This window comes from Falco cherrug, chromosome 15 (genome assembly GCF_023634085.1).
Source record: "Falco cherrug isolate bFalChe1 chromosome 15, bFalChe1.pri, whole genome shotgun sequence".
NCBI lineage: Eukaryota > Metazoa > Chordata > Aves > Falconiformes > Falconidae > Falco > Falco cherrug.
Window position 1 is genome coordinate 21,814,685 of NC_073711.1, and position 19,814 is coordinate 21,834,498.

The 19,814-nt window shown below is 41.2% G+C and overlaps 1 long non-coding RNA gene across 1 annotated transcript in view; it reads left to right on the forward strand.

Moving 5' to 3' along the window:
* The first annotated feature begins 748 nt into the window (after nt 1–748).
* LOC129737442 (uncharacterized) overlaps nt 749–19,814 on the forward strand; it is a 73,009-nt gene continuing 53,943 nt past the window's right edge. The window contains exon 1 of the long non-coding RNA XR_008735299.1: nt 749–931. This is a non-coding gene — a long non-coding RNA (uncharacterized LOC129737442). The remainder of the gene's footprint in view (nt 932–19,814) is intronic.

Sequence of the window (19,814 nt, forward strand, 5' to 3'; positions counted from 1 at the left end):
GCCAACTGAATAATTTCACATTAATCAAACACCATAGTGAATAAGCCTATTGTTAAATTGACAGCTACAATAATTGGCAATATTTCGCTGCGAAATATAAGAAATTCCTTCTAATATCTCTGCAATGTTATATAATTTAGTAATTTCCCATATTTCCAGCTTTAACTTTGTACACCTAGTTCAAGTTCAGGAAAACATCATGATAAGATTATTAGTCTATTATCAAGTGGACGAAGTATATAAAGACCTGCTTGTTAGCATTCAGGAATAGATTCGTACGATAAGAAAACAAAAAGGCTACCAATTTAGTTACTTGTTGCTTCAGCATTGAATATGTATAAAGGTTCACGATAAGATTTGTTTAACTGTATATTAAAGTCCAACTCGTGTCTTCAAGAAACACAGAAAATGGTAAAGAAATTAAAAAAAAAAGCAAGTGTTAAACAATAAAAAAAAAAACCCAACAAAAACCCCCAAAAAACCAAAAACCACAACAGTGGGAACTGTGACTTTCATCCTCCAGGATAATTTTTTGGCTGAGGCTGGTTTGGCTTTTCAGTAGTGCATTTGCCAGTGCCATCCCCATCTTCTTTAACAGCGAGCTAGAAAGTTGCAAAGCCACCACCAGAAGTGAGAATTCATGAAATGCTCAATTAGCAGCCGGCAGGAAGGGAAACTGGCCCTGGCTGTGTTTCGCTTTGAAACCTTGGGGGACATAGGACAGGAAAGGAGCGAGTGGAAAGGCAAGGAGAAACAAAGATGGGGAAGGTGCAAGCAGGGGAAAATGTGGGTTGCGGCAGAGGGAAGGAGACCGATAAGGAGAACAGAACCAGATGGTGAAACAAGAGGAGCAGAGCTAGGAGAAGACGAGAAGAAAGAAAAACAGTGAGGAAGAAAGAAAATAGTCATCAAGAGAAGGGAGGAAGAGAAGGTAAGGGGAGAGCTGGGGAAGGGAGAACACATTTGGAGGAATATGAAACAATATTCTTATTTTAAGAACGCAAAAGCCAGGGGAAACAAGTATTTCACTGAAAGAAACACTTCCTTCCCACTCCCCGGGCTTTCGGGGATGTGGAGACTGGGAAGAAAGACAGAAAGGAATCACTTACAAGTTTCTGTTTATTTCAATAAGGAAAAAGATTTCAAAAATCTGTATAAAAACTATATTCCATAAGGCTGCTCGTGTGGGCGTTGGGCTCTCAGTAAGGATGGGGCACATGGCAACAGCGCCAGTTCTGACCCCCCAATAATCCTGGATGGCCGCTTCACAGTCAGCGCGTTGATGAAAGCCATAAGAAATGTTGTTAAATGTGACTGGTGGCACACAACTTTAAAGAAATGGAAGGAAAGGAGGGTCGAGCAGAGAAATCAAATGGCATAGCTTTTATGGAGCGCTTGTTTGTGCGGGACCAGACCCAGCACCCGCTGCAGTTGCCACCAGCTGTCATTGGCACCAGGTCTGGCCTTGCCTGCAGCATTGGGAGAAGGGAGGCTGCAATGAGCACGGGCCAGCCTGAAATTTAATTATTTAACTGAAATAATGATATTATTTCAATTTCGGTTGCCAAAGAGGCAATTTTGGCCACTGAGCGGTTCTGGTAGGGGTGGCTCTTGAGACTCTGCTGATTTAATTAAAAGGCAGAAGAAGAATTCTGTAAGAAGTGAAGTCTAAGTTTACATTGAAATGTGGCTGCCTTATTTTGAAGGAAGCTGTTGGAAAACCAGCACTGCTTTACGAGCACCAACAGCATTTTCTTCCTTTTGTTGGTCTTTGCTTATTAATCTGATAATGGGTAATTCTCTGCTAATGTTTGGGAGTGCCTGTTAATATATCACAACCCCGGCTTATTGATTACCTGGTTTATTTCCCTTTGTATAGCCAGTCTCTTCAGTAGCAAACCCGTGGTAAAAAATATGTAAGACTGTGCTCAGGTACCTCTGGGTACAGAGAGGAACCACCGTGGGAAATGTCAGAGGGTACTAAAGCCAGCTAATGTGTGCAGTATGTGCTCAGACTTTGTTTTAAGTACGAGTGTACAAGCTACAGCTTTGATTTACTCACTGAACCTGAGAAATACATCTCTGGGCACTCATTGCCGGGAAGTCTCTTTCCTTTAGCTAACTCCATATCTATAAATGACGGTAATACCTGGGGCGGGGGGTCTTGAAAGATCTCTCAAAAAGTGATATATCTTACCTCTTATAGAGGAAAACTTATACCAGGAAAAAAAAAAGTGCCCTGTGCCAGGTTTACGGTAGAGTTAAGGATAACAGCCAAGGCCATATCTTTGCTAATACATTAGGATGGCTCTGAAACGTGCCAACCCTGGAGCTTGGAATAAAGAAAACTACAAAACTGAAAATATCCTTGACAAGACATCTCTCTTAACACATTAAGAGGCTGGCCAAACTGCGAAAAAAAAAATACTCAGCAGTTCCTCTCCTTCTGTCACAGAGTCTGTGCTTTAGTGGTTGAAGTTGCAGGGCTCTGCTGAAATGCTGCATGTTAGATTATATGTGAGTAACAGCTCATGAACAGCATGTTTAGTGTACATCGTGTCTCACCGGCTCCTTTATATGCCAGCCGCCGAGGGCACTGCAGATTCCCCAAAACCACCCTGGTTAATATTAATACGCCAACTGTAGGTCTGGGCAGGGTGTTTGCCATAGGTGTGCACGTCCGTCGTACATCATAACGGTACCTGTTACAAAGACATTGCAAATCTGGTGTTTTCTCATCCCTTAAATACACTTGGATGCTTGATGAAAGCAACCCCCCACCACATACCCCCCAAAAACTCCAAACCAAACACCACAACTGAAAGCAAAAGGCAAGAAGGATACTGTGCACATTCAGGCACAATAAACACAGAAGAAAAACGCTGCAAAGGATAGTTGTTGAATACATTTGAATAACAAATACATTTGAGGAAATCCCAGTCTGCTTAGGGACAGAGAAAAGGAAAATAAATTCATCACATTATTCACTGGAAATTATTTGTTCAGCTCTGCTCCTTAATGTGTCAGCTAAAGATGATTTCTAAGAGCGAAGATTTTCTTTTCTTGCTTAAAATGACTCAAAAAGAAATGAATATTCCAGCCACCAAGTGAGGTTAATATATGAGTTTCATAGTCATTTACTCAACACTGCTGTTCCCTGCAGAGTAATGGCACTGAGATGCATTCTGGGATTGCCAGGGGTGAAACTGTGGTGGATGTTCTTGAATAATTTAGCAATGTATGAAAGCTTATTTCATCATCATCAACACAGTAATACCTTGCACCAATGGAGTGCTTTACATTTCTGGTCTCCAAAGCTGTGCAAGTATTCTCATTCCCATTTTTCAGTTGGGGAAACTTAGGGACAGAGAGACAAAAATAATTTTCCAAAGGGAGTGAAGGCTGTGGCAGACCTGGGATAAAGATTCAGGTCCCTAGGAAGAGGTATCCATAACCTTAGAGTTGAAATCTGTGTGAGGGAAGATGCTGCAGTTTAGACCTGTTTGTGCTTAGTGACAGAAGAGAGAGGCATTTAAATAAAAGTATTTTTCTCCTCTCTTTCTTTTCTGGTAAAGTAAGAATTAAATGAAGGATTAAATTTCCAGGGTAAATTAAATTTAAAGTGTCTGTGCTTTGGTTATCCTAAAGTGGCAGAGCAGATTCGCATCCAGGTCTCGCAATGACGGGGGCTACGCTTCTGTCACCGCGGGATTGCTGCCACCCGGCTGAGGGGCAGAGGAGCTCTCCTGCCTCTCTCCGGGCTGTTTACACATGCATGTAGCTGGTAACTTTTTTGTGTTTAAAGAGTCTAACAGCTCATCAATCTTATTCTTCCCTGAATGTAGATTGGTCTTTAATGAGATCAATGAATAGTGCTGGTACTTTGCTGGCCAAAATTGTAAATGTGCTGTTGCATTTCCTATTTACCCTGTAGCACAGGGATTTCAGCGTGTTACTGCTAATGTGTTTTGCATTCTATTGCTCTCCTACAAAATTTATGGCCAGAGAGAGAGACTGCAGAAATAGTATGGGCAGTCAGAGCTGGATTGTTTTCTTTGTACTGCACTCAGATATCTTTTTTTATTTATTTTAAAAAAATATATGCTTTCGAATAAGCTGAAGGATGGGAAAGGGAAATACAGAGCAAAGAGGGAGCTGGGAGTGGGAATGAATTTCAGATTAGTTTCATAAAAACAGAACTTTGTTTTCTGAGATGTGTCAGAGATGGAAAAAAGTGTGGCTTAAAACAGCTTAAGAAAAATGAGATGCAATGGAAGTGCCTTTAGTTAGCCCAGCTAAAAGGCAGGAGGAGAAAGGAGGCCGTTGGGCAGGAAAATCAGCAGTGGAACACAGTACGTTGTTAATTATAGCTCCGGAGTAGCCTGAAGTAACTAATGCTCTTCCAGCCCAGTCCCTTCCCTTCCCTGCCCTTGTTAGCGCTGGGTTTGGTCCTGTTCCAGCTGTGCATTAACCCCTATAACCAACACCCTACATACTGCAGGTTTTGTTTCTCTAATGTGGCTCCTACGGTGAGAGCTGTGCATACGCCCCAGAGGTCTGACCTGGTGGGTTTTTCTATTTGTGCATGGTGCTACAGGTTGATGTTGAGGAAGATATGTATCTGGTACTTTGACTGTAAAGTGCAGAGTTCTGTATTTTAATTTCTTTCTCAGAGCTTTCATCCGTGACCTGTCATCTGAAGCGGCTCCCAAGGAAGTTGTGTCCCCCACGGACACCGGCCTAGAGAGTCTCACTGTGCCAGGGAAAGGAGTAGTCATTGGGTGTCCTTTATGTATAAATATTTTTTTCTTTTAGTGCATGATGGCCCAAAGCCAGATAAAAGCTATAGTCCAAGGCCCTGACCTGACTCTGTATTATATGGGAAATCAGCGCAGAGTTTCGAAGCAAGTTTGTTAGTATCTCTTGGTCCATTCAGGCCAAGTTACAGCCTGAAACAAATTTCCTACTGACTGACAGCTTCACCCCTGGGTGTGTAAAGGGGCAACAGTCAGAAAGAGGAGAAAATGTAGAGGATTTAATTTCAGCAGATGAATTGGACTCTTCAGAGGGAATCTAAAAGATCTGAAGCAAATTATGGGTAAGAGCTCAAAAACCCTGAAGGAAGCAGAAGCCGTACATGCGGCAAAATCAGAGAAAGACGAGAACAGTGTTCAACAGATGAGCAACAGAAATGGCACGTGTCAGAGACTAGTTGAGGACCTCTTATGCAGATATATGGGTCTTGTGCTTGTGCCACCATGAGATGTTCTCCTGAGCTTGCCCTTGGGGTGAGCAGTTCATCACCCTGTAGCTCTGCGTAGGTATTTTCTAGCTCTGTGCAGTTTCTAAACATTATTAGCCTCACTGTTATTGCACTATTCCCAGTGTTGCTGCCTGTGAAATAGTACCCGACAGGTGGTAGTACGGCTAGATAGGCTGTTTGATTAACTTGGTGAAATGATTGCCGGAGGTCCTGCCTCCCAGATGAAATGTAGCACGGCTGTTCAGGGACGGGAGGCAAGCGCGGTCCTGCCAACTCGTGACACACCATGTCTGTTACAGCTGAAAGGTGGGGAGGGCCCTCTTTTTGGAAGGCAAGCAAATACTCAACCGCAAACAAATTAACTTGGGAAATCTGAGAGAATGTTACTGTTCCTGTTATCTGGCAGAAAAAGTAATATTGTTCTGAAAAGGACAAAACTGCAGAGGAAAAATGACTCTGCATGTTCCAAAGCCTGGACTGATTGCAGTTAAATGCAGGCACAAAAACTGCAGAGCCCGCTGAAATCCTTCAACTATGTTTGATGGTACCAAGCCTCTGTAAAGCCAATAGAGACAATTTTCTGAGAAATCCCATAGTAAGGGGGATCTGTCAGGAGCACAGAGCAGTCTGGTATTTGTTCATCTCTTGGCTTTGGCAAAAAGTGGGTGGCTTGGATGTAAAGGGCAAAGCACAGAACTGGGGCATAAAAAGAGCTTCTGTGTCCTTCTGCTTGCTAGAAGTGGTACAATGGCAAGCAGAGGTTGCGTGTGGGAAAACCCCTTTTACAGGAGCTTCGACTTCTTCCCTTACACCAGGGCCAAACTGTGGCCTAAGCTCCATATTTCCTTTACTGGATACAAATTTACCAGTTCAGCAATGTTGTGCTCAGTACCAAGTAATTTCATGGGTCAAGTGGAATAACATAGATGCTGATAGCAGAGAGAAGGCAGATAATGTGAACGTTTTTTGTGGGGAGGTGGCCCAAATTCTATTATTTTTTACTGTGACATGAATATGGAATAACTCCCTTTGGATCTATGTTTTCCTTAGAGTTCATATTAATCTTATTCGTAGTATTTAGGCTTTGTGCTCTGAATAATACGGTTTTCCATGAGCTTCTTCCATGTTAGACATCTATGTTGCATCTTACGCCCTTACCCAACTTCCATCTGCAAAGAGCAAATTTCCCAATTTGCCCTCTGCTGCTTTATCCAGGGTTTAAGTGCACATCACCTCTTTAATTCTGCACACCTCATTCTTTTAACTGTCTGTCTTTCCATCCTTAAGTATCACTGAGCTGCCAGATGAAACAGTTATTGTTCATATTACTAGAAGATTGTAATGGATTTATATAAAACTTGGTGCCATTGTTCTTGAAGTCCATTTTATTGTAATGAAGTTCCACTCTTAATATTCCATGATCTTCAATGTCCTTTACAAGTAACTTTTTATAAATTAATCTATAATAATCTAATTCAAGTCAGTTAAAGTGGATAACTATACTCCAATTATGATATGGGGAAGAGTTTTTACATAATGGAGGCTTTTATATAGATGGTTAACGCTAATACTGTAGTTTACAACATACTGTATGAATCACTAATTAAATGCCTAAGTAGCAATAATGGAAGTGAAACTATCAATACAGAGAAGATATCAATGATGTAAGGCATTAATAAAACTTTATGGTGCCATTTAATCTTTTTTATAGGTACTCCATTATGTCAGTGAAAAGAAAAGGCAGAAAAACAAGAAAGTGAGAAAGAGTGGAACTTAAAGGGGCCAGCAGATGGAAACTGAAATGTACTTGTCTCTTTACCTTCCCTGCAAAATGGGCCCGATAGAACAGTAATGAGAAAACTGCCCAGTAGAAATAGATTTATCGCATTTCTATAAAATATACCTGTTCATTGCAGCCGAAGGGTTTAGATGCTGCTTAAATAACCTGTATTCTACGACGTAAACGAAGGGCATCATAAACAGTACCGTCAAAAGCGGAACACGAGTTTGGTAACGCTCTGCCTGAAAAGGGATGGCTAAACTGCCGTGTTCTCATGATTGGCCAGCAGCGATGACCAGGAGGGTAAAAATATAAACATTTGTTAATGGGTTTTCCTTCCTATACAAAGGTATTTTATTTTTAAGCCAAAACGCAAGCTTGGCGCTCGGTGCTGCCCAAGGACCATTCGAGGCAGCCGGGCTGCTCTCCTGACAGGATGACATCTCTGTGTTCCTTGGACCCAGTCCAGTGTCCCCTGCAGGAAAGCAAGCTGCCCATTTGCATATCAAAGCGGAGGAATAAGCCAACCCCTGTAGACCTCTAAAGGGAAGTGAGAGTATATGGGAATTTTTAGTTTTAACAACTCTCAATAAAAAAAAAAAGACCACCTCCATTGCTTTCATGCAGCAGTCACTTCAAATGCCTTTGCAACACATTTGAGCAGAAACAAGTATTTAACCCTTCAAATCCCCTTGCAGTGTCTTTCAGCCCTGGCTGTGTTTTGACAAATAAAGGGGGGGAGTTTTTTTCCTGAAAAACACGCTTGATATCAGCACTTTGAAAATTATTGCACCGAAACCTCCTACGCACCTTGATATGTATTAAAGTGTGCAGTAGTCAGGCTAGCATTTCATGCTCACTGCAGATGAGATGACATATTTATTTAGCACAAGATTTTTAGCCTCGTGCCTTTCTGTGCCTCGTAGGAGGTATTTAAGATCATCTGCATGGGATATCATCGCTGAGGTTTGGCTCTGAACTCCACCTTTCCTGGGTGTCCATCACTGGGCACACTGGAGCCAACAACCTGCCTCACAGCTTCTAATAAAAATAAATCTTTCTGTATTATTTTAAAACTATGACTTCAGTATGTGTAGATGAAGAGGCTATGAAAATTCTCTGCCAATATCAGTGAAGATTAGATCCAAGAAATAACGTCTCTCTGTGATAAGAAATTCATTACTCCCCTTGCCCATCAAACGTGGCTGTTGGCAGCCCTCTGCCTCCAGTACGCCGAGCCGAGGACATCAATAATCCTGCAAATTTGCAAGTGAAACCAAACCTTTGTGCAGGCTCCCCCTTCCTCCCGTGTATTGCTTCGTTTCACAGCCACCACGGCTGCTCTCTTCAAACACCTTTGAAGAACTGCTGGAGTTTAACTTAACTGTTACGTTTCTGGTGTTAGACGCTAACCCTGCTTCCAGCGAATGGGATTTGGTGCTTTTTGTTGAATGAGAAATTTAGCTGAAGCACACAAACAAATGCAGTTCTGTCTCTTTGTACCACCAAACAAATCCTAGGCATGTCATTAGTAATACGGTCAAACCTAATCGGTAATTAAAAGGTACCAAAGGATGTGGGGTTTCCCACAAGTACAGCCTTGCCTGCGTCATGGTTATCATGTGAGCGGAGCTCACCCACGGGGGCTTGCTTTTCTTCTGACATTATTCTGATTTATCAGCAGATAGTCTGGAGCAACCATTATCTACTGGCTGCTACTCACAATCAACCGTGGAATAAATTTCTTACTAGCGAAATAAATGTCACTGAAATGCTTCGGAGTGACTATAGGTTTTTCTAGCTTTACACAGGAGGTGGTGATTGTCCTTGTTCTGGAGTTCAATGAAAAAGGTTTTGCCACAAAGCTTCAAGTCCTTCAACCTTTTCTGGTCTTTCAGTAACTCTTATTTTTTCACAAGTCTCTTGGTAGAGCGTAAAAAAAAAAAAAAAAAAAAAAAAAAAAAAAGGAGAAAAGATCATTGAAGCTTTGCTGCAGTTTAGTAGTTTTTAGCCATACAGTTCTCTCTCTTCTGATGTTCCTGTTCCTCATGACAGCTGAGCGCTGTGTTGTGTGATGTGCCATAAACCTGGGACCCCATCTCAGCTTGTTTCAGAAATCTAGAAATGGCACTACTGGACAATAAAAAAGAATAAGTCGATGAGGGGCATGGAGGCTCAGCCATGTCAGCAGGAATGGCTGGAGATCCTGAGCTGAGCCAGGACCTGGCCCCACTTTCCTCTGCACAAATTTGTATAAATAAAATAATACTATGCAGCTATACTGGGGTAAGAAGACAGGTGTACACTTAAGCAAACTGAGGCTGTGACATTTTATCTACAATTTTTAAAATATTTTTTTTTTTTAGTTATTTTGTGAGGACTATCATTCTTTCTGTCTGGGAAGGTCTGCAGGCTTTATACACGGTGAAAGTTTCTGTAGGAACTGAGTTCAAACTTTTTGGTTTGGTTTGTTGGTTGTTTTTTTTTTTTTAATTTTAAAGGATGTTTGGAGATACACTGAGCCTTTCAATGCTGCTTCTCGTGTTGGATCAGTTTCTTTCAAACACACCTCCACATTCTGCATCACCTCCATTTGGTTTATCATGCAATAAGATGTTATCTTTAATTTTATTTATGAGCTTAATATTCAAGTTTTTCACAAGTAATTTTTCCCATATGGGCCTTTAGAAATATGTTAGAAAAATCATTATGTACTGCTGTTAAGAGTAATGCATTAATAAGCAGATTAGCATCCCGCTGATGGGCAAAACTCCGTTTTTAGCACCACGTGAAGGCACTTGGTCCAAAATGAGCCATGAACCAAAGAGTTTATAGGTTATGGATGACTGGAGCATCATAATACTTCGTGCACTACCAAGTGCAATGTTCCCTCCTGTTTTAAAGTTAAAATATCCTCCTAAATGTGCATTGTTGAGTCTCCCTGCCTCTGTTAATAGGCTTTTCAGCCTGCTTTCTCTCCCCAGAGAGTTCTTGTGCTCTTTGGAAGCCTCACTCTGCTTGACCAGAGCCCGGGAGGTGCCCCTGTGGTCAAAAGTTTCCTTGGCTTCAGCCTCTGGGTCAAAGCAGGAGCCTTCTAAGCTTTGAGCAATCCCTTTGCACAAGTATGAATGAATGAAGCTTGCCTGATATTGTATTTTATCTTTCTTATATAATTAATCAAGAAGCAAATCTGGCACATCACCTAATGTGATGACAAAAATCAGTCTTCTCTGCTGGTCCCTTCACTGGCAGCCTGTGATAGCTCTGTTGGCTGGTGGAGTTGGTGCTCTCCTTGAAGGGTTGCTGTTAAACTTCTCATGTTGCTTGTACGCGGCCGGGCATGTAGAAAGCACCACTTTTGGAGCACTTTAAGCCCTTCCTAAATGAAACCTGTTGCAAGTTTAAAACTGGGATTGACAGGGGAAGGGGAACAGCTGTGATGTTCCTCTAAAGCTAAATGTTGCCAGTTTTGCATAATCTGCAAAAATATGTTGTCAGGACGAGAGATCCAACTGGCTTCCTGCCACCTTCCCCCTCCGCAGTGTGTGCTGCGGGAGCGGGTATCATCTGGAGAGGGGAAGGTTTATCTCTGACACAGAGATGTCAACATAATATAGAAAAAAAAATAGATATACATATAGATGTCAGTAACTCGCGGTTCTTTTTGCACTATGGCTGCTAAAAAAGAAACAAAGGGAGATGCGGTTTCCCATTCTGCGATGCTGCAGGGTTAGATGTAGCTGTGATGGGAACAGAGGGGCTGCACACTCACTGCATGCTGTGGTGTTAGCATATGCACACCACAATCTTCTTAATACCCATGGTAAATCCCGCTGCCTGCTACAAGCTCTGTTTTGAATGTTTGGCTTGTTTGCCTTCTGTTTTTTAAGCTTATAAACACTTTGGGGCTGAAATTCCCACAGAAGGTAACAAGAGCCATGTTAACCCTCTGCAATGGGCCATTTAAATGAGATTATCTTGGGCAAGTGGGGCAAAGGGACTGAGCGAGCGGGCTGGCAGCAGAGGAGCGGGTCTGGGTGGGACCGTGGTTGCTCCAGATTCACGTTTCCAGCAGCACAGCTGCGGTGAGTTCGGTGGGGATTTATGGCAAGCATACGAGTAGAAGATGACAACAGTTCTGAGTGATTGATAGGTTGATGTTGCTCATCTCCTTAGACCCAAGGGTCAAGAAACTGTTGTTTACACCTGAGCTCTTATTTTAAGCATGTTGCTGCTGCTGCTGCTACTTGTGGAGGCTGACAGAGACAGAGGGTTTGATGTGAGTTTTCCAGAATTATGTGTACTAGTGTCCATATATAAGGTTTTGTGATGTTATAAAACGCTCTTATGCTCTGAGAAAATAAAAAGTCTGATGGAAGTTGCAACCAAGCAGGTGATTTGGTGTGGTTCTTTGTTCCTGGCGTTGTACCAGAAATCTTGTGGCTTTGGCGGAATGAATAAGAAATAAAAAAAACCCCAACACTTTGAAATCCTTACCGCGTTTTTTAAGCAGTTCCTGGGAAGGTAGCACGTGGTTATTGTTTTTAATCAGCATATAAAGAAAGATGGTGCTAATATCCGCATCTAATTTACATCTTAGACCAAAATGTTACTGGCTTCAGAAGGTGTTAGATAAAAACTGAGGAGAGGATGAGAGTCAGCATGCTGGTCTGAGCCGGCGTGTGAAGGAGGCAGGACTGATGTTTCCGTGAGATTCATGGAGAACAGTGCATATAAATTCATAGGAAGGATTCAGAAAAATTTGTTGTACTGTTTCTAATCTCTGTCAATAAACAACATTCCTGAAGTGGGGCAAGTCTGATGGGTGGTGGGTAGAAGCTGTGTTTTTCTTGTGTGTGTGTGTGCAAATGCTAGATCTATGGTTTGAGAAAGAGGAGGAGGACAGGTGGAACGGGCTGTTTCCCAAGACATGGCAAGAAAGTACCTATCCCTGGTCCGTGAGCCCCTCAGTGAGGTGCTCCCAGCTCCAAGTCTTCCCAATCCATGCCCATGGACCTGTCGCTGCAGAGGCTGGGGGCTTCACTGCCCTGGATGCATGCACGCCTGCAGTCCCATCTCACAGCGGTGCGCTGAGAAAAGATGTTATGTGTTAAAATACTATGAGACTGTATCAATACCAAAGGTGGGTTCTGCTTTATCTTATCTAAAAGGCTTCACATCCCTTCTTTTATTTATAGCCCTTTATATATAGAATGTGCACATACATATCCTGGAGCCTAGCGAGGAGGCTGCTCAGAGTGCTTGCCCAGTGCTGTGAGCAGACAAACAGCCAAATCTCCCAAATTTGTGCATTCTTCTTTTGGTGATTCTTGCAGTCTGTTTAATTTGCTACCAAATTATGTACTTGATCTGATGGAAACCTGCATGGCCATTTTTTTTGTTTGTTTGTTTTTTGGGTTTTTTTCCCCCACCTGACTGATTTCCCTCCTTTGGGTTGTTTATCCTTCAAATGTGTATTAAAGAGATGAGGAAAATATTTACTGAGCTGTTAAAGAATGGGCCATAATCAGGAAAAAGCAAATTCACCATCCTCCCTTGACAAGTACATTTCAGTTTGTCGCCTAATAAATCACCTGTATGAATTGAAGGTGCGAATAACACTTGCTTATGTAAACTACAGGATGACAAGAAAGTAATACTGCCAGAACTGGAGTTTGGGAGAACTGGGCTTCTAGTTGTACAGGTAGGGTTTGCAGGGTGATGCTTTAACAAGATTTTTTTCTATCCAGGTATTTTAGCATGCAATGATTACACTATGACACAGTTATATTCTTAATATATAATAATAACATTATTATATTATTATTATTGTATTATTAACCTGTGATTATTATATTATTGAGCCTGGTGTAATAATGCACCGATGATTGATTTATAGACTCTTTGTAAATCCAAGAGCAAATGAGTCTACCAGAGTCTGAGAGAGAAGCAGGTGCCCGAGTTATATTAGAGGGCAGTCACCACCCTTATGGAAGAGAAAGAAGTAAAAAAATAAAGCAAGGTCTTCAGAAACACTGCAGCTTTAAATCCATGCCAATGCCACAGTACAGAAAACAATGCAGAGGTCTGACTTTATGTAGCTTTTGGCCAAAATTTTAAGCTCAAGTATCTCATTACAAATAATAAGATTTTTTTTTCTTTCACTAAGAAATTTAATTACATGCCTATGCTGAGCAATTCTGTTAGGATTAGCAATTCCTGTTCTGCCTGCTCTACAGTCTCTGAATGTGAAGATGATGATTCTCATTTGCAAATAATTCCAGCATTTCTTCCTATCTGCAAGGCTGAGAAGGATGGATCAAAACAAAACGTGCTTTCAAACAGATGCATGCAAAACAATCTGCTCATAAACAAAGCTACTCAGAAAATACTGTTCTTTAAAAAATTATCTGTACTCCTTCTTAAATGTTTATTAGATGCTGATAATGTAACGCTTTAAATGTGGAATCCAACGATATCTAGAGTAACTTGTAGGATATCCCCCAATGCTTTCGTATAATGATCTGAAACAAAAGATTTTTAAAACATCCTTTGTCATCTTTGAGTAAAACGGTACTTTTTCTTTCTTTTTTTTTGATCGACTCTTCTGCCTACCAACTAAATTGCCCACCAAGTTGTTACTAAATTAAATAATGAAGGATTGAAATGTTAGAGGAAGAAAAGGCTACATCCGCTATTGTTCCATCCAATGTACCCAGCTTGGTTAAGTAACTTCGGCTTTTTCATTTGTTTAATATATCTCAGATTGGTATCTGCTAAATCATAACAGCTTACCCCTGCCAACAGTAAAATTCAGGCATGCTTCACGTAGCCTTAATTTGTTTTGAGATCCCATCTTTTATCTGTGGAAACCTGCTCTCTCAGCAGGATGAACTTCTCTGTGAGAAAGTAAATTGGTTGTAACGTGGCGTGGGTCCCAGCATGCAACGCTTATTACAGCTCTCCCTTTGGATGCCTCGCAGAAACCGGTGGAGGAAAGAGTTAAATCAGCCTTTAGCATCTCGCATAATTATTCCTGGCCAATTGTCTCCAACTGGAAACTCACAATTTGTTACCACTTAGTTGGTTTCGGTGAATGAAGAGGATTCATTGCTTTTTGCCGGCGTTCACATCTTTTGTTCACAGTTTCGAGAAAATTGCAATCTCTTTTCTTGCTACTGTTCCAGCTTTAGCCATGCTTGGTTAAGTCAACGCTCAGGTTTCTCTCGATTCGCATGCACTAATCTGGTAGTGTGCAGGCTTGGGTTTGTTGTGTTGGGGTTTTTTTGTTTTGTTTTTGTGGTTTTTTTTTAACTACATTTTCCTGAGTGTCTTGTTTCCCAAACTGACATGAGCAGAGCATTTATTTTTACAATCTTAATATTGTTATAGTGACTCCACTTTCTCAAATTTCCCTGTCTTTACAAGGGTGGTCATTTATCTGAATCATATGTTAATGCCTTCTGAGCTTCACAAGAGACTAAATAAATAAAAAATAAACCATGTATATAGGCATGGGGTAATAAAATTGATGTGGCAACATTATATAAACCAGCATCCATGTGCTTGTTTATAGGTTAGTTAACTTTTGTGAGTGTTGTCGGTAGCCCCTGTGGGATAAGCGTGACTTGTGCCTTCATGGAAAAGATCCCAGAAAATTTAGTAACTTTAAGGTTATTTTTTAAAAAAAAAGTGAAGCGGTTGTAGTACACTGATCCTGATTATTAACCAACTGTGACAGATGGTAATTCTTCTTTTTAAATGTGGCTTAGAGAAATTGAATTCAAGGTGATTTAAGAACTTTTTAAGAATTGCTGAACCCGACTTAAAGAAAACAAAAAGCAGAGCAGAACACCTTGCAGCTTGCTTTCTTTGCTCCTGCATGGGCGTCTCTGAAGATGGGGAGCCAGCTCCGTTCCCAGGGAGTCACAGGGACCCAAGTGTAGTTTCCAGGGTCTTTTTTAGTGTGTTGTGGTATTGGCCCAGGAAATCTGTCTAGTCATGCAACCCTCTTTTAACCTAAAGAATAGTGATGATTTATTATCTCAGGAAACGACGCTATTCAAGATAAATGTTTTGGGGCCAGGCGAATGAATTATTGCATGTTTTCTAGGAGATTGGTTAGCTGAGTTGTGCAAAACTTGTGCCGTATGTCTTTTGTAGGCCTATTTGTGGGGCTTGGATCAATACAGGAGGGCTGAGACCTTCCCATTGTAATTCTTAAAGTATCGATTTGTATTTGAGATTTAAAGGGATCTCAATTTGCCAAGGCGAAACGAGCTGTGTTCATCTGGTTTCATACTAACAATCTATGAATAGCGATAGATTCTTCATCAGACTGAATCATCACAAAGTATAAATTCATTATCTCAAACCGGACTCAGTTTCACTCTAAAGATATCTGAATCTTACTGTACAGCCCAAGTAGATGCCTTAAAAACAGGGCATGAAACCTCAGACTGAGCAGTGTGCATTTCTTTGAATGATAGAGATGTGCCTGCGTGATTTACACCTGAAGTCAAATTGTAAACCTTTAGGGCGCTTTTGCTAATTGTGTTTCTAGAAATAACATGCAAAGAGAAATAAGTCTTCACCATTCTGATTTTAAAAATCATGAGGAAGCAACTTGTAGGAGGTGTGAGAGTTGTCTGAACCTAGCTGGTAGGACAGCATTTTGCTGAGTGTCCATAACAGCTCAAATCCAATACTGTACCTGGTGTGAGCGCTACCTGTGGCAAGGCTGAGCCTTAAGATAGAGTCCTGTATGAGGGGATGCATCCCAGTGGGAGCAGGGCACTGCATCCCTGCGCTAGAGCAGAAAGCATTGGAATTATTGTATGCACGTCTGTCCCAGTCCTTTAGTTGACAGGTGTGTGAAGAAGAAAATGAGCCAACTGCAGTGGCGTGAGGTTCAAGCTTGTAAAGGTTTCCTAGCTTTCCAGGATGGCTATCTTAGGCTCATACTCTTTCTGTAGCTGAGCTGTTCTATTCTAGTACAAACAAATCTCTTTATTTACAAAACATAGTGTTTCAGCTATTTTGTGTTGTCTTGGCATCAGTGTTTTCAATACGATCTCTCTGTCAGCTGTGGAGTGACTGTGAGTTGGGAATACGTATCGTTTAAGTGTATACCTTTATGCTTTGCTCTACACAGGTGTATGTGCACATATATATTTACACCAGACAATGTTTTCAATGAAGTTTTAGTCCAATTCTTGTAATGATTCTGTCAATTATTAGGAAATTATGCACTATGCAGAATTATCCATGGCAGAGCTTTTAAGGATACTTCTCGGCCTCGTTGCTAGCCAGGGAGTTTGAAGCACAGGTTGCCTCTCTTGGACACAAGTGATGCATTCATTTTACTTTTTCTGGTTGGGTGAGTATATTCCTCTGGAGAGGTTTCTAGGGTGCATGCTCACAAGTATTCACTGAAACTGTTAAGTTTCTGTAGGTATTCCCTAATATGCACACAGACAAGGCAGCCTATGGGAAAGGAAGGAGTTCTCTTTGTTTTCTGATAGTAGGGTTTTTGTGTGTTGTGCAGTCTTTCAGAGTACTCCCAAACTGCTTTTTTGTTTTTGGACATACTTGCCTATGAAGCCCAGGAACTAAACTTGAGAGCTGCGACCCTTCTGTTTCTGCATTCATAAAAAAGATTTAAGAGTTTGAACAAATTGAAGCAACTTCATTAAAAATGTAAGGAAATATTCCCAGCCTGTTGGCAGGCTGTTTGTTAGCAATAACACTTTGGATAGTACCTGGTATCCAGGAATCTGAGTCCCTGGCAGATATTGATTCAGCCTCATTGTGTCTCAGAGTAAAACATGAAAATTATCATACTTGATTTTGAAATAGGCAAGTAGGATAGTAGCACATGTAGGTGTTGTGTCCAGCGCTGTGTGAAGCTGAAGTGTGGCATACACCCCTAGCTGGAAAACAAGCGCTGAACCACGATGCATCTTCTCCCTACTGCACCCGTACAAGCGGGTTTGCAGCACCTCCTGCTCTGCAAGGTGTGCTGATGGAGATGGGACACAGACCAAGCAGCCCCCATCCTCATCTTGGTGCTCTGGCTGCTGGCGTCACCCATCCTGTTCGTCCAGCTTCTACTTTCTTCCCCCACCTCTCTTCAAGGGCTGCCCTGTGGCAAGGAGCCGGTGCTGGGGTGGGGAGCATCCTCCCTTTGTCCAGCCATGGGCAATCGATGTGCTCTGTCAGACTTGAAGCAGCACGCTCTGATCCGCTGCGTGGTTCAGGGTGGGATCCTGTAACCTAGTAACAGCGAAGCTGGGTGCCTTTCATTATTTTTAATGCTTGCAGAATGATTTATTAATATGTATTTTATATATCTTCTAACATCTCATGTGCATCACAGAAGAGTATTACAACTGTTATCAGGCAAATCAAACAGCCAGTGCTGAGCGCGTTTAAGGTAGTACAGCGCAAGGTAATGGTTGCATTAGTGGCAAGTTGGTAGCATTTGTAGTCCGAGATTTAAATATATGACAATTTCCATGAAATCATTGTATTCTGCATTTTGAGGTTTTTAGGAAGAAATTACAGACTTAAATTAACCCTTGCTCATTATTCTTCTATCATGTGCTCTCATTACTTCATGAGGATTAGCAGGATGGTGATCATATATCTGTATTCATGTGTGCCAACTCAACATTATCGGTATTTACTCTGATTATCCTGCTGGAGAAAATACATTATCTCAAAATGGTCTTAAGTGGAAAGATTTTGCAACAAAGCCCAGTAGTGCTAATCTGCTGAGATGCTGTGAAGCACTAATATGTTCAATAATCAATATTTAATAAGATATATGGAAATAACTCTTCTTCATGAAGGGTATTTAGTGATTGTATTTGATTTTGATAATTGTTTGCTAAGTGTGTTGGATTATTTGTTTTCTCTTCTGGACTGAATTAAGTTTCCAGGGGAGAGCGAAAAACCCCAAACCTCAAATCTTGATATGTCGCTCTGCAAATGAAATCAACAGTCTTCTCTCTGCACTGCATTAGCCCTGATAGGTTCCTGCAGATCTTCAAAAACCTTTTTTTCCATTTTTTTGGACTTTTTAATTTGCTGTAGAGCAAAGATGGTTAAAGTCATGTTTCCCACCTTTCGAGTGGCATTTATTGGTGCTGAGAGACTGAAAGAGGTGGCTGTATAACAAAGTTCAGCTTTATTTGTCTTCTACCTGCAAAGCAAGTGATAAGTGCTACTGAGAGATGGAAAAGTTCATTCTCTCTAGCAAGGTTACTCTTCTTGATGAGCATTAAAAGATAGCTTTAAGCCATTCACAATTATGACCTTGACTAGGAAAATGTAAGTTAATAAGGCTTCAACAAATTATGGTCTTTTTGGTCGATTTGCCTAGTGAACTGTTAATTGTAAAACTGAAAGACATTATGTTCAGCTTTCTCTATCACATCTTTTGTGTTTTAACAGTGACACTTCATTGAGTGCAATTAACAAAGCCTAGGAGATTTATTAACACACTTCTTCATGGCCAATGATCCATTCCACTTAAGACATAACACTGTAAAATGCACATTATCTCCTTTTGGCACTTACAATAATGCTTCATGAACTAGGAAGGCATATGTTAAAGCAGATAAAATAGCATTATTAGCTGACAAATCTTACAATTTATTAGACAGTTAATTTATCAGCTTAAAAGACACTTAAAACAGCTGTGCATTTAATGTCTTTTTAATGTATCCAGTAAAACTTGCATAATTGCCTGTAGTGCAATTTATTTTTAGCTATGTTGCAAAATGTCTGCATTTACTGTTTACATCTTCTTTAATTTTTCCTGCAAGGCTCATCACATCTAGGCACAAGCCCTAACAATGAGGGCAGATAATCAGATAAAAAGACTTCTTGTACAAATGGCTGCCCATGAATGAACTATTCAAAAGTACATGCTGAGCTGGACCAAAGAGTTCTTGCATTTTATCTCCACCCCAAGGGCAAGAGGCAGAAAAAAACCCAGGGGTGCCTGGTAGGCAGCGCGGTCATGGACTGCCAAGCACGGCACATCAGAGACTGACGATGTCTGCCTTTACTGGCATTAGCATTTGGAGCCCATTCGGAGCCACATGTCTGGGGTGTAAACTAACAAGGCTCCAAGACTGCATTAGCAGAGGTGTTTCATTTTATAATTAAGGTAACTGCTCCCTGCAGATCAATTGTAGCAAACCTAAGTACTCTCTGTGAAGAAAGTGGTGGAGAGGATACACATTTAATGACTCCGATGCATAAATTGGCTGTGTTTGTTTATTGCTCTCTAATTTAATGGAACCTTTTGTTAAATCTTTCTGGCTTTTTTTTTTTTTTTAACGTACCGCTAGTAATGATTTCTGTGGGAACAAAGGGTGTTGCTTATTAAAATAAAAAGTCAAACACTGCCGTTTCCATTAATTAAATGTCAGATTAGCTTAATCTTTTTATAAATATTGGATATAATCTATTTACAGAGTGAAATCAGATCTGCAGATGCTGGCATGTGGCTAGAAGTGTAGAAGTGCCACTCTCTTTGCTTTGCAGAACTTGGGTAGGAGCGGGAGCTGAGGCGGGTTAGACCTGTGCCTGCAGCTCGGCTCCTGAAACAAAGCAGGCGGGAGGGTCACAACCCGCGGGGACCACAGGGATACAGGTAACTGCTGCAGTGATAGGTGACCCCTGCGGCAGGGGAAAAAAGCTCTTCTGGAGAGTTTTCAGATTCTCAGGAGTCTGAGAGTAGCCAGATCCCCAGATGCC